Source organism: Lytechinus pictus, chromosome 13 (genome assembly GCF_037042905.1).
Source record: "Lytechinus pictus isolate F3 Inbred chromosome 13, Lp3.0, whole genome shotgun sequence".
NCBI classification, from domain to species: domain Eukaryota; kingdom Metazoa; phylum Echinodermata; class Echinoidea; order Temnopleuroida; family Toxopneustidae; genus Lytechinus; species Lytechinus pictus.
In genome coordinates this window covers 25,840,220-25,854,905 of record NC_087257.1, presented here as the reverse complement: position 1 = coordinate 25,854,905, position 14,686 = coordinate 25,840,220, and positions in this window count along the sequence as shown.

Here is a 14,686-nt window from a genome sequence, read left to right as displayed (position 1 = left end):
CCAGAAAATCTCAATGCATCTCACAAACTTTAATATGCGTTCAGCCACTTGGGTCAAATGTACTTTGTTAGATGTCACGCAATTCCAAAACGAATTAATGATCGAATGATAACATCATCTAGTTGTACTTAAATTTCTCACGAGTTGTCAATCATGAAGTTAACAAAAATATACCATAGGGTAGCTTATGTGTTCACAACGATAAACACATTCGCGACACGATATGGTTATTTATTTATTCTTTTAACTCATTGTTTCATTTCATTTTTATCAAAAATACAAACCAAATAGATACCCCCAAATCAAGTCAATACGACAATACCCCAATCATCATGGTCATTCCGGTTGAAGTATGTACACAATCTTGCATGTAGAAAAAGAATGACATAATAAACAAATAATAATAATAGATACAAATATATTTTTTTAAGAGTTACGTGTATCTTTTGAAAAGGAGAGCCACAGTAAAGTGCTGAGAGTAAAATTGTACTTTATGGTCTTTAATAATCTAAGCTTATCCTCTTTTAAATCTTGACAGATTATCCGGAGCTTACTCGTCAATGATGAAGATTAAAATAGTGTACTAACCATGCTGTAAATATACTATGATATAATCTGATTTGAGATTTAATGATGAAAGTACAGAGAACACAAATAAGTGAGGGTATGAATTTACTGGTCCACTAATATTGTATGAGTGTTGTGTGCATGTCAAGTTTCGTCTGCCCAGTGTCAAGGCCAAAGCCAAGGTCTGACTGTCAAGGTTTAAGATCAGAGCCAAGGTCTGACTGTCAATGTTTAAGATCAGAGCCAAGGTCCGACTACAAATTCAAAGACTGACTCCCCAAGGTCAAAGTAAAAACCAAGGTATGGCTGTCAAGGTTTAAAATCAGAGCCAAGGTCTGACTGTCCGATGTCATGGGCTCTATGGAAAAGGCGTCTGATCAACGAGGTCAATGTCATGGTCAAGGACGACACGTACGAACCCAAGAATAAGGCCAATGTCACCCATTATTCCTCGAAGAGCGTAACACTGTGTCATGTGTATTGCACAATCTATCGTGTTTCCTTAAAAACTTCGAATCAAGGGATACCTGGGGAAAGTTTCAACAACACTTTTGTTCGACAAGTTGTCAGATCTGACATCTTCCCTTGATTTTGATTGGCCATGAAGCACAGTTCCTATGGTAACTGTCAGATAAAACGTCCGACTTAGTCCTTTCTTGAAACGCTCCCAAGATTTCGATGACATGTCCGACAAGTCCACCCCAACAAAAAGTTGATTTAAATACAAAGAGAAGAATCAAACAAGCACAACACTGAAAATGTCATCAAAATCGGATGTAAAATAAGAAAGTTATGACATTTTTAAAGTTTTGCTTAATTTCACAAAATAGTTATATGACTTCCCGGTCATTATGCAAAGGAAGGAACTGATGACATCACTCACTCACTATTTCTTTTGTATTTTATTAAATGAAATATGAAATTTTCTAATTTTCTCCTCATTGTCCTGTGAAACCAAGTTTTATGTCGCCCTGAACATGTGGAATTACCATTGTTTAACATTATATGGTTCAGTCAAGTTGGTCCTTATTGTCAAATCTGTAAAAATTGAAATATTGTATAATTCAAACAATAAAAAACAAAAAAAATAGTGAGTGACGGACATCATTGATTTATTCATTTGCATGTGACTAAATCGTGCATATAACTATTTTCTGAAAAATAAGCAAAACTTTAAAATGTCATAACTTTCTTATTTTACATGCGATTTTGATGAAATATTCAGGATTATGCTTGTATGATTTTTCTCTATTGATTCAAATCATCATTTTTTTCTGAGGTGGACTTGACCTTTAAGACGACCTTGTCCTCTACAACATCAAAAACATCTACCCGCCATGTATTCAAGTGCGTGCAATGTACATGCATGTCCCCATTGAAAGGAATGTAATGTCCTAACGTATTTTCCTGCCACAAAATTTCCTCTGAACTTTATGTCACCGAATTCGTATTTGTTTGATATTCCATTATCACAATTATTAATCGTTCGAACTTCGAACATTGGTCGCGTGCATGAAGTATTCATGCCGGTGCGATAACCTATACCAATCATATACATGCTGTCAATATTAAATGGAACAAAAATATGTTAATATATTGCTATGAATGATATTCCATTAATTGAATAGGTAAGTAAAGAGATGTTTACATTTCCATATACAATACATGAACCAATTAGCTACCGCTGGTATGATAATTTCTTTATATTATGCATCATGCCAAAAATGGTTGCTTTGCTAGGTATTCCTCTAGAAAGCTTTTAGGATGTTTTTTATTAATTGTTTTCTTTCAAGTCGAGTCCAATATGAAAATTAATTTGACATAGATATATTTCATCGTCTGTGTATACTATGACTGCCTTGTCTCTATTGGATAAGAAATTAATTCTTGGATTAAAAGTTTTGAATATATTTGTCAAAAAATATTTACATAATTAGTGTAGTTCTTTTCTTTGTTAAGACGGTATATCAACTGTAAAGCTTTCAGATGTTTATAACGAACTGATTTTAATTAAATACATTATCAGTACTAATCTTTAGCATCTGTTGCCAAGGACCATAGCCTACCTGGGCCCTGTGAACGATTTTTTAAAGTGGGGTGCTGATGTAAATTTTAAAAGCAAGAAAGAAAGAAAGAAAAAGTTTTCACTACAAAGTGGAGGTGGAATTTGTCCCGATAAAATTTGAAACACACACACAAAAAGAAGTTTCACTACAATATGGAGGTGAAAGTGTTCCCGAGAAATTCGAACCCCCCCCCCCCAAAAAAAAAAGAGAAAAAGTTTCACTAAAAATGAAGATCATTAATTGGTTACATTTTTCAATTCTTACACATCTTCAAGAATACCCAGGGGTGCTGCCTATGGAGAATAATACTCGCAAGCACCCCCATTGATATTTTTGGGGGGGGGGTGATTCAACACCCCTAGCACCCCGCTTCCCAGGGCTATAAAGCCTACATGAATTCATGAATCAAATATTATGGTTGTTTGATCTTTGTTTTACCTGTAAATGGTTATGGTTGTATCACTGCCCTTTGAACAGACTGTCACGTTGATTAACATGATGTTGAGAAATCGTGACAAAGTGTCTGACATTTATTTCCTTGTAATTCTTTTATTCATAAGATTGTATGTATTTGTTTATTTATCACTTCAGTGATATGTCATTTTCAGCAAGTTGAATATACAGTCTTCGTTGGCTTGTTTTGTTTGCCATGTTTGCTAGAATACGAGAAGGCTATACTGCCTATTGCCAAGTTATTTATATACCTTTCCCTTTGTTACCGACAATTTAGTGGAACCGAATGTTTAATCAATTTAGTGATTGATTAGTACGAGAATATTTAATTCAAATTTCCAATAACAAACTTACAGATAAAGGTGAAAACGCATTATGCTTCTTTTACACTTGGTCAACGATCGTCGTAGGGTGTCCGTAGGGTGTCCGTAGGATGACCGTATCCTACTGATCATACGATCTCTTTAGATTTGCATACGACGATTAGACGATTTATTTTATGAATCGTAAGATCGTATCCCATTTCGGGGATCGTACGATCAGCGCAGGGTTATTGCCAATACCGGGGGGGGGGGGGGGCTTGGGACCGGCAGATGGCCAGACTGAAGGTAACCTTGTTTTATCAATGACCTTCTAGTCCAATCTATTTTTTTATAATATATACTCTGTCTCCTTCCCCCTCAGCTTCTTTAAAATGGACAATCAGAAATGGCGGCTACCCATGTCACCCGTGTACTAATTGTAGCGCAACTACTTTGCATAATACGATGAAACACCCCCAATACCCCTGACCCACTTTTCGAATTCTTTGGATATAATGATGTGATTGATATCGTCCTCTGACATCAATTGAAAAGCAAGTGCCCCAAACTATCAGACTATACATAAATCTTTCCCCTGTGACTGTTTCCAATACCATTACTGTACTCGTACATCTCTACTCGTCAAATTGGATAGATAAATTAATGGTTTCTATTCAAGAGGACTTGACGGATTTACGGGGGGCTGCACTCGAAAATGAGATGGCTTTCATTTGGAGGCGATCGCTTCCATAATGAAAGATATAAGGTGTTCAGAATACCAGAATAAGGGTTTCAAATTTAATTAAGAATGGTACAAAATGCAGCTCAAAAAATGACAGTAATAATCGAGATAACGAAAATGTCACTTGCGCCCCTCGAAGCCACACCCCTCCCCTCCTGCATAAATTAAATGTTCAATCCCACGCAAGATCCCCAGATTTTCTCAAGATAGTTCAACATGAATATACAAATCGAAGTTGTTTAGAACGTGGCAGTTGGTGCCCCCATTTTTTAAAAACTATTTTTATTTTTAAATATAGACCCACCCAAAAGAGCCCATGGATCAAGGTTCTGCTAATGGCAGAAGTATTGTAAATACCCTGAAACCATATATGATAATTAACAAAAAATACTAGTTGATTATATACCCCTCCCCTATATACCCCTCCCGGGCAATTAATGTAGGACTAGCAGGGTAGGCCTGTATTTAATTCAAGATGAGTCAAACTAAATATATTTCCCAGTGCTCTTTCATCATAATACACTGTCGTGATGATTTTGGAATTTTAAGGAAGCTATCAAGAGGAAACCTTTTGGATTTCATGATGTGCAGTTTCTTTATTAGAGATTAAAGAAATACTTCGTTACATAACTGTATATACATGTATAAATATAGGTCCCGGGATAAACGTCAAGGATTAGAAATGGTTACTTAACATGCTTAAAACGTGAGTGACCCAGATTTCTCTAAATATAGTGCATTTTCTCGTAAATGTTATATAAGTGCAATGATCTGCTTTGAATAATTCTGGTCTTTTTCAGTCTCTTTAGAAATAAGGTGCTTTCTGTTAAGAATGACCAGAGTTGGGGCCACAGGAGGGAGGGGTGAGCGCCCTGTCCTATTTTTCAAGTACGTAATGAAATTATTTCTCAGTTCATTATAGGATAAATATTGACGTCATCGGCAGAAACATATGAAAGGATATGTTAAAACAAACAAGCAAATTAAAAGTGGGAGATAAAAAAAACACGAAAAAGTGGGTAATGAAAAAGAGAGAAAATTAAGATTTTTTGGGTCAAAGTTCTGGGACTTATATGTATAATAACCTTGATCAGTACATAAGAATAATACATCTAATTAGATCTGTCATCACCCCTATACAGTGTCATATTAACCAGACATAAATGTTGAGGGAGCTATAATGGCGTATCGGGTAAAAATTAAGTTTTAAAAAGTTCGTGCGAGCAAAGCAAGCAAGCAAACATTTCGACATTTTTATTTTTTAAAATCCATTTTGGTGATAGATTTTGTCATAATATTCATAAAATGCTATCATATTTCACCCTTTTGCTCTTTCGTTGTCTTTCCTTTTCTCTTTTTTTTTTTTTGGGGGGGGGGGGAGCAAGACTCCCCAAGCACTCGATATGATTTCAGAGTTAAGATTGTTTCAGGAGCCTTTGTGTAATCAAATCACTAATTGTAGGCTATATAAACTTTATTTAAACCAATTTCACATGTACACTTACAAAATCAAACATAGGCCAATCATTATGCAATAATAACAACCTTGGGGATTGATGCAAATTACACATTTTATCACTACTTACCATTATTCATATACGCCTATATCCTCTTCTCCAAAATATTATCTTTATTCCCAAAACACCGATGATCCCTCAATATCTCCTGCCAATAAATGGAACGGCAACAGACTTAACACCAATAGTGTAGAAACTAAATAGAAAAGCAGCCAAACGACCGAAACATTTACCCCGCGACAAAGAACGTAAACACCTGCTAACTTGAACTCGTATTCCGTTCGCTGTTTCTCCCTGCAGACACAGATAGGAAATGTGTGGCATTCGACGTACACTACAAATCCGCCGCTCTTGCCTGGCCCCGCTCGCCCCTGGATTTCGGCTCTCAACAATGTCAAGTGCGGGTCGTTTAAGTGGCGTGCAGAGGTTGTTTTATTATTCTATTGGCATATTGGGCTCCGGCGAGTGAGCAAACACAAACCAATAGGTGCGTTTCCGACATGCCGAATAGCAGCCGAAATAAAGGGGAAGTTGTCTATATGATGATTACGTATTGCTCTCCCTCAAAACGTATGTTTCCAATTATTGAAAAGGTGTAAGTTATGAAATATCGGAGTTAAGAATTACGTGTTTTTTTGGCGGGGATACGGATGTAATTTGAATTGTTCAATTCATTTATTCATATATTCCATTTTAACCCATTCATTTATTTTAAAATTTAATTTCATCTTATTTACTTATTTATTTTGTTGCATTTTATTTTATCTTATGTATTCATTAATTAATTTTCATTTTATTTTATTCATTTATTTATTCATTTATTTATTATTTATTTATTTTGGGATATTTTAGTAGGATGTACTGCAGCTTTAGGGTACCCCAACTATGACATTTACAGCCTGCTTAGGTTATTTCAAAAGAAATGCAACTTTATTCAATTCATGTTTGCATTAATGTAATCCTGCATAACGGGACTCCGTTGAAACAATGTATCTTCCTCTTTTTTCAGTGAAAAGTGGGTGTCATAATTTTACATGCTGAATTAATTTTATTCTTGATATCAAAAATCAATATCCATCCATATATCAAGAATATCAAGAAACCATTTGTCAACAAAATTGCAATTTTTTTATCAGAATTGATTTCTTAATCCAATGAACAAATTTGGTTGATTAATAGACCACATTACGTCAGCATACAATGGATAAATAGTATAGGGAGTATGATACAGACATTTCCTCCTTATATTTGTTCTATAAGTATATGAACCTACATGTTTCGCTTGACTTACAAGCGTTCATATGAATTAATTTTTTTTCTATTTGCTACTCCTGTTTAAAGGTAAAATAGACGTAATAAAATGACAGAGACAATATAAACTTCAGAATAACAATTTGCTTATGTTTGAATTGAGCTTCATCCTCGATTATAGTATCAACGTATCTCAAAGCACATTTTAATTATTTTGATTTTTTTACTTCTTGTTTTTTTTAATAAAATATGGATTCAACGTAAAAAAATGTACTATATATAGCATACATGTTGAGTATGATACGTCTTTGATTTTCTTTCTCTTCATTGTCCCCGCTTTACAAAAAAATACAAACAGCATGCATACTGATTTTTTTTTCATTCATTGACCATTCTTGCAATACAAGAAATAGAGAAAAGCGAGATGCGAATCTTTACAAAAGTAACACCAATTTATCAGTTTCATTGTCTGGCCCTACTTTATGGAATCATCTGCCAAGTAATATTAGAAACACCCCGGTTGCAAGATATTTATCAAATCTTTAAAACTATAATGCTGCTGGAAGAATATAATTAATTGGGTATTGTATATATTGCATTAATATATTAAAGTTCCGTATAAAGATATTTGTGAATAATTAAGTTATTTTTCTGTAAATAATGTAAATATGTTCACTAAAAGTGACCACAAATGCATGTATCAGTAATAAATAGGATCAATACTGAATTTGATGTACAATATCGTCATTTAGTTGAAATCATTGCTTAAACTAGTATGATACTGATATCATTTGGGGCTAACTCCAATCAGCATCTTGCTATTAATATGTGAGCTCAAATTGCCGAATGTTTTTGTTCATATGTGATGCATTATTTCATGTAATTGTACCTGACATTGAGATTTGGTAAAAAATTCAATTCAGTACTAAATTGCCGCAATCCATCTCGAATGCTCCCTACACCCCCCCTCTCTCTCTCTCCATCTACATGTTCTACACCCCTGCCCCTAACCCCTCTTGTCATGCTAGTAGCCTCTTCGAACACTTGGACATGTCGGATGTTTTACCTTTACACCAGGGATTCTCAAATAGCAGCGCGCGCGCCACTTGTGGCGCACCGAGCCTTGCGGAGTGGCGCGTGGGAGCCGGTATGAAAAAAAATGGGAAAAATGTAAATTGAGATGTTTGATGATAATTTTACACAAAGGGAAAACAAGTCAGTTATATTTTAAACTTAAGTCTTTATTGATTTTATTTTTATTTATTCTAACGTTATGGTTTTTATATGCTTGGTGTATGGATTCATGTGCGACTGTCAATAGTCGTGCATCACGATATAAGTATATATTAATGATCACAAGTGATCTGATAGCCCCGTTCGTCGGATATCTATCACGTTTTCAACTAATTATACGGCTAGTAATTTCGCATTTCCAGATTATACACTGAAAATTTATGGAACTGCTCAGATGCAGCATTTGAAATGATGACAATAAAGCCAGGCTTTTAATCAACAACTTGGACTCCTGGCAAAGCACATCATATCGGAAAATGTGGTGACATATATACAGATATAAAATAAAGTTCTTAATTTGCATAATATTAGTGTGGCATCACGAAAAGTAAGTCGGGTAAGTTTTAACCAACAAATAATTTTCACAGAAGTAAGGAGTTTTAGACATATTGAAAATCAGGGACTTTGTTTCCGAAGCCGATTATTTAAAATCCAAGGTTGTGAAAGAGAAATGCTGCAAGGTATTGTCTGCTGTGATGTGTTCATTCCTCCGTGAACTAGCGGTATCACTGGTATGTTGTGAAAAGTCACTTATCATTTGAAAAATATTTGTGTTTCTTTTTAGATCCCCACTTGGCCATTCTAAAAGCCTCATATTCCAAAGCTTCAAGGGGCTCCGCCCCCTCGAGCCCACCAGGGGCCCCTCAGCAATATTTTGCTCGTTAGCGCTAGTGGAGCAGTACAGATTCTCAACAAGAAATGTGGAGCTTCAACAAAAGTAATTGAGAATGACTGCTTTACACAAAACAAAATGTAAAAAGTGTAATAACCCGACTTTAAATGTGCTTTCCCTTTATTCAAATCGGAAATTGAGTTTGGTAAATTGGCATTTTATGTTCCTGTTTATCATACTTGGCAATTTACAATACAAGGGTCCCCTTTCATGCAACTTTTTTACCATAAACTAACATTGCGACAATTGTGATAAGCTTCTGAACCATTTTGATTGGCTGACTGCAAATTGTCAAATTTTACGTTTTATTGATGAAGTATTATAAAAGATGGCGGGTTGGGGAGCGAGATTTCTAATGCATTGCACTTTGCCATGTTTAATTAAAGTACATTAAAAGCATCACATATTCACACGCATCGTACTTATCTTATCAATATACGTGAAATGAATGAGTTTCAGATCGAATTTTAAATTGTTTCTGTCGTCTGTTAGGGGAACACAACCTAAAATGAGGTGGAGGAGAAGAAGAAGAAGAAGAAGAAGGAGGAGGAGGAAGAGGGTAAGAAGAAGAAGGAGGAGGAGGGGGGGGGGAGAGAAGATGAATAAGAAGAAGAAAAGGAAGGAGGAAAAGAAGAAGGAGGAGGGTGAGAAGAAGGAGGAGGAGGATGAGGGGGAGAAGAAGAAGAAGAAGAAGAGGAAGGAGGAAAAGAAGAAGAAGAAGATGAGGAGGAGGACAAGAACATGAGGAGCAGGAGGAGATGGGGGTGGAGGGTGAAAGAGGGAGAGAATAGAAGATTAACCCTTAACGTGCCATGAACACATATTTGTGCATCCACTGGAGTGCCACGAACACATTTTCGTGCAATGGTCATACAGCTATTGTTATGCCTATTGAATTTTTAGGAGTGCGTTGCATGCATGAGTGATTCCATTGTTCAGTTCAGCTTATGGTCAAGAGGTTTAACTTTATTGTCTCAGGAGTTACTCCCTTTTTCATAAATAAAACAATTAAATATAGACTCTGAAAAAAGTATGGCACTCGCTGATTACAGCGAATGGCACATTAAGAGTTAAGAATAAAAGAGAAATTGATACGAGAACACACTGAGCCTTAATCCATATTCCAGTCATACTTTCGAGGGGCAGCCGTGTAAATTTGATATCTTCAAAGTTCCATCGAACCTTTTAAATGGCTCTCATTCATTCAATAACAAAAAAAAGGGAGAGTACAAAATGACAAAAAAGAGAATAAAACACAATATCAACTCCAGGCAATCCTGTTTAAATCAGCTTTTAATGCATTTATCCTCCAGACAGAAAAAAAGAAACCCACTTTCCCCATTCGATCAATACCATTACTGAACACAACATTTTACCACATTTTATTTTGTTCTTGGGTATATTTACAAAAGACCACTTCAATAAGCATCCCCTTCAGCATTTCCTGAAAAATATTCACCATGAGAAAACACGCTTACAACATATAGATCGGATACATTATTTTGTACACGAATAAAAACAGAGTTAACAAATGCTATACAGTTTTATGGTAACAACAATTATGTGTGACATCACAATGGATTTTTTAAGACAAAGACAACAAACTTGATTACGAAGATATTCCCCAATAAAACCACTGAATAACTTCATGTTGGTGAATTCATTTTAATATCTGAGTTATTTGTTTTCATTCGAATATTAGATAAATAACGAGGTGTTTGTTTCATGAAGCCGGTCGTAATTTTAGGCATGAATTTAAGAACGGTTGTAACTGTTGGTGGTATACATACGATTTCCAGTCAGTGTGAATCCAATCGAATCAATTATACATTTACCAGTGCCGTACAGATGGGGGGGGGGGGGGGGGGGGCTTGGGTGCTCTTGCCCCCCCCCCCCCAACAAAATAATAATAATGATGATGATAATGACCAAGAAAAAAAAACAGAAAAGGAAAGAGAGGAGGGTGAAATATGATATTTTCTGAATATTATGAAAAAAATCTATCACAAAATTTGAATAAATATTTTTCTAATAAAAATGTCGAAATTTTTGCTCGCTCTCTTCGCTCGCTTGCTTCTTTAAAATAGATTTTGCCTGATACGCTATATCTGATCCCCTAAAAATTACTGGCTCATTAATGTTATCTCATTTAACACAACTTGGTGTTTACATTGTCTAACCGTTCTATAAATGAAAAAAAAAAGAGAAAAGCTTTATGAAACAACTTCCTTCAATATAAATTATTTGGAATATTTTGCGTTATTATCAAAATATCATTGCGGTATCTTGAGCCAATTCTGGTGATTTATTGACTTGAACTTTCAATTTAAAGTCCTGCAGTCGAAACTTGAAAATCTTATTACAGATCTTTTAATTTCGACCAATTCAATTTTCGTAATTTCAATAAAGTTACAGTCATTAATATGTTAATTGGAATATATTAGGCCAAAAGTAAGTTTTCTTTATCCTGTCTGAGACGGAAGGATCAAGCAGCCCCTTAACAAAGAAAAGTCGTATACAGATGCAGTATGGATTTACATGTTAATTACGTACTTATTCAAATCATTATCAAGAGTATTACGAATGGGTTCTGTGAATGAAATAAAAAACACACATACTTTATTCTTTAGTAAAACAAAAATCATCAGCAACAGCAAACAAAACTGCAACAAGTCCGGATAACATTTACAACTTTGAATAACAAGCTCATCATGCTCATTGTGAAAGCTAAATGTACTTTCCTTTAAACAATATAATTCAAGCCACAATACGTATCACGTATGCTTGTTAAGTGAATAGTTTAGCTTCTTCAATGATTTCATTGCATTTTATCTTAACTATACGTCATCCTTACATACTGCTTCTTATCTAAAAAAACAAAATGCATTGATGACGTAACCTTGATCAATCATGTCCAACGCATCAGTCTTGCTCCAATAAATCACATGAACGTTCTACTTTCCAACCTTTTGTATCATAAGTCAGAAATATTTGAAGAATATTTCGAATACAGTCTATTTTGAGTAAGTCCCCCGGGCGCGATAGGAACGTTTTGTTTATGGGCGTATTGATTTCGAGCAAAAGAAAATGAAAAGTTCGGCAGGCACGGAAAGATATTTTCAGCAAAAGGCGCGGAATATACGATGAGAGATTATGGTATATAAAGATGGGTTGCATCTTAATTTTTTATTACTCTTAATCCATGGTTTACCGCTGATACTTAAAGGAGAATGAAACCCTTGAAACCAGCTGAATCCATATCAAAGGGAAAAATCAACGAAACATATTGTTGAAAGTTTGAGGAAGATTGAATGAATAATAAGAAAGTTATGAGCATTTGAATATTGAGATCACTAATGCCATGTAGTTCCTCTCATTGGCAATACGACCAAGATCTGTGATGTCACACACGTACAACTCTCTCATTACTTTAGTACTTATTTCACTTATATTCTCACTTTTATAGAGTCTATCACAAGGTGAGGTGTTCTCTTTATGAGAGGACAAGTACAGAGGTTTCACAACATTATACCATTGATGAATCGTTTGTCATATGATTAGAATGAGCAAAAAGAGATGTTTTGGGGTATATTTTCAGTGTCCAAAAGGGGAGAGTTGTTCATCTGTGACATCATAGATCTTGGTCGCATTGCCAATGGGAGGATCTCCATAGCATTAGTGATCTCGACATTCAAATGCTCATAACTCTTCTATTGCTAGTCCTATTTTACTCAAACTTTTGTTGATCTTATTCTTTGATTTTTCTGCTTTCACAAAAGCTAACTTGCTCCAAGAGTTTCATTCTCCTTTAAGTATAAACAAAATATAATTAATACGAAAACATGGAAGCAATTCAGTTGCAACACAATTTGACATCAATTTCGAGTGTAAATAAAACATATCCCTCGTTTACATTCACAATCAAAGTACGTTATCGCGTTCGTCGTGAAAAAAAGTCATTTGATGCACATGGATTTACAGTACATCTTATCGCGTTAGTATAAAATCAAGAGCTAAAGATTGCACAAAACCTTTGTGAGGACTATTTTCCAGCATGACATAGCCCATAAAACGGCAATTTTTTGCGACTTCCTTTCCATTAATCGGGTTTTTCGTGTCATTATTCAGAAAAGAAAGAAAGAAAAAGTTCTGGTAAGCAGAGGAAACGGAGCTATATGGAAAATCGAAATATTAAATACGTTTGACAGTGTCCATATGCATTGTGACTGATAATTTGGTAATCGAGCCACATCGCCTGGATTTAAATTGTTATTTTTTCACTTAATTCCTCACCCCATCTTCTATCTGGAAATTAAATCTTCTTATCACCATCTCAGCTTTACTGCACAATGGATGTCAAAGCCGAGCATGTAATTATACATTCAAAAAGACAATCTTCTTTTAGAATGCGATAGTGATAAAAAATATTTTTCAAATAATTATATTCTATACAAACAATACACATGATTTACATTGAAATACATGGTAACTCACAATATATATATATAGTATATTCGCTATGTATGATAACAAGATGTTATACTTATAAACAACTGAAACTGTAAATCAGTTATGCAGTCTCCTCAAGATCAAAGTGCAATCACGATCTCTTTGCAACGGATACAATCTCGGTAAGTGAAGGCAGCATTGTACATGTTGTATACATATTTTAACAGAAGTGGCTTTTGGCATTATTCATCAGCAACACCCGATTACACATTAATCTGACATTCACAATAGTATTCCTGATTAACTCACATAGAGGTCAGTCATATATGAGCGCATGGATACACCTCGTTTTACGGAATGAAGTACACAGTATATGTGATACACGGTGACATATTTCATCGTTACAAATCATGATAAATTTCCCTTTATCTAAAGCAGTACTGTAACTATGGTAACAATAACATAAAATAATACTCATGACTTTGAAATATACATCATGTAGTTTACAATGCTACCTAATTTCTATACAAATGCATGTTTCAATATTTCAGTAACGTCATACGAGTGTATACCAAGGTATTCCAGCTCTCCCACTAAAGCAAGAAGATTTGAGTCTGAATTCGGTTTGGGTTACATAAAGGAATGATCGAAAACCGGGAGGAGATATGGTGCTAAGGGTCGTGAAACAAAACGTTGACTGTTTTATTTAAAACATCCTACTTTTTTCGAAAAGACAAATCTACGACATGTCTCGAGCAACAGGGGGGGGGGGGCATAAATAATGGTAGAACATCAACAGACTTCAATCGATCTTCAATACCGAGGAAAACCTCTTCACTCAACTTGCCAATACTTTCAGTAGTGACTCCTCTGTTTTGTGGATATTGAACAGACCCCCAAATTATCAACAAAGGCAGTAAGACATTCGTTTCAATCTGATTTCGTTATAGCTAAAGCTAGAAATACATCGGAACCGAATCAGCTGCGAATTTATCAGAATACACATATTCGGGTGGTTTCGGGTGTATTCTGTACTCCCTCCGCGAATGCAAGAAAATTCTGGAGGGATTCGGTAACATTCGAATGCACCGAAACAATCCGAATCAGGTCGTATTCAAGCAGAATCGATCAGAATTTATACGGGAGAATTCGGTTTGGATGTAACCCTAGCTGAAGACATGCGTTTTAACCCGATTTCATTATAGCTTCGTTAAAACGTGACGACGAATTTTTCTCCCATATTGCGTTACAAACTTGTATCCTACCGCAATTAAGATAATAAAAAAATTGGCAAAAATAAGCAACTCACAATCACGAATAATTTCATTAACATGATTGCAACTATTAACACAAATGCAGCAAATGATAAACAA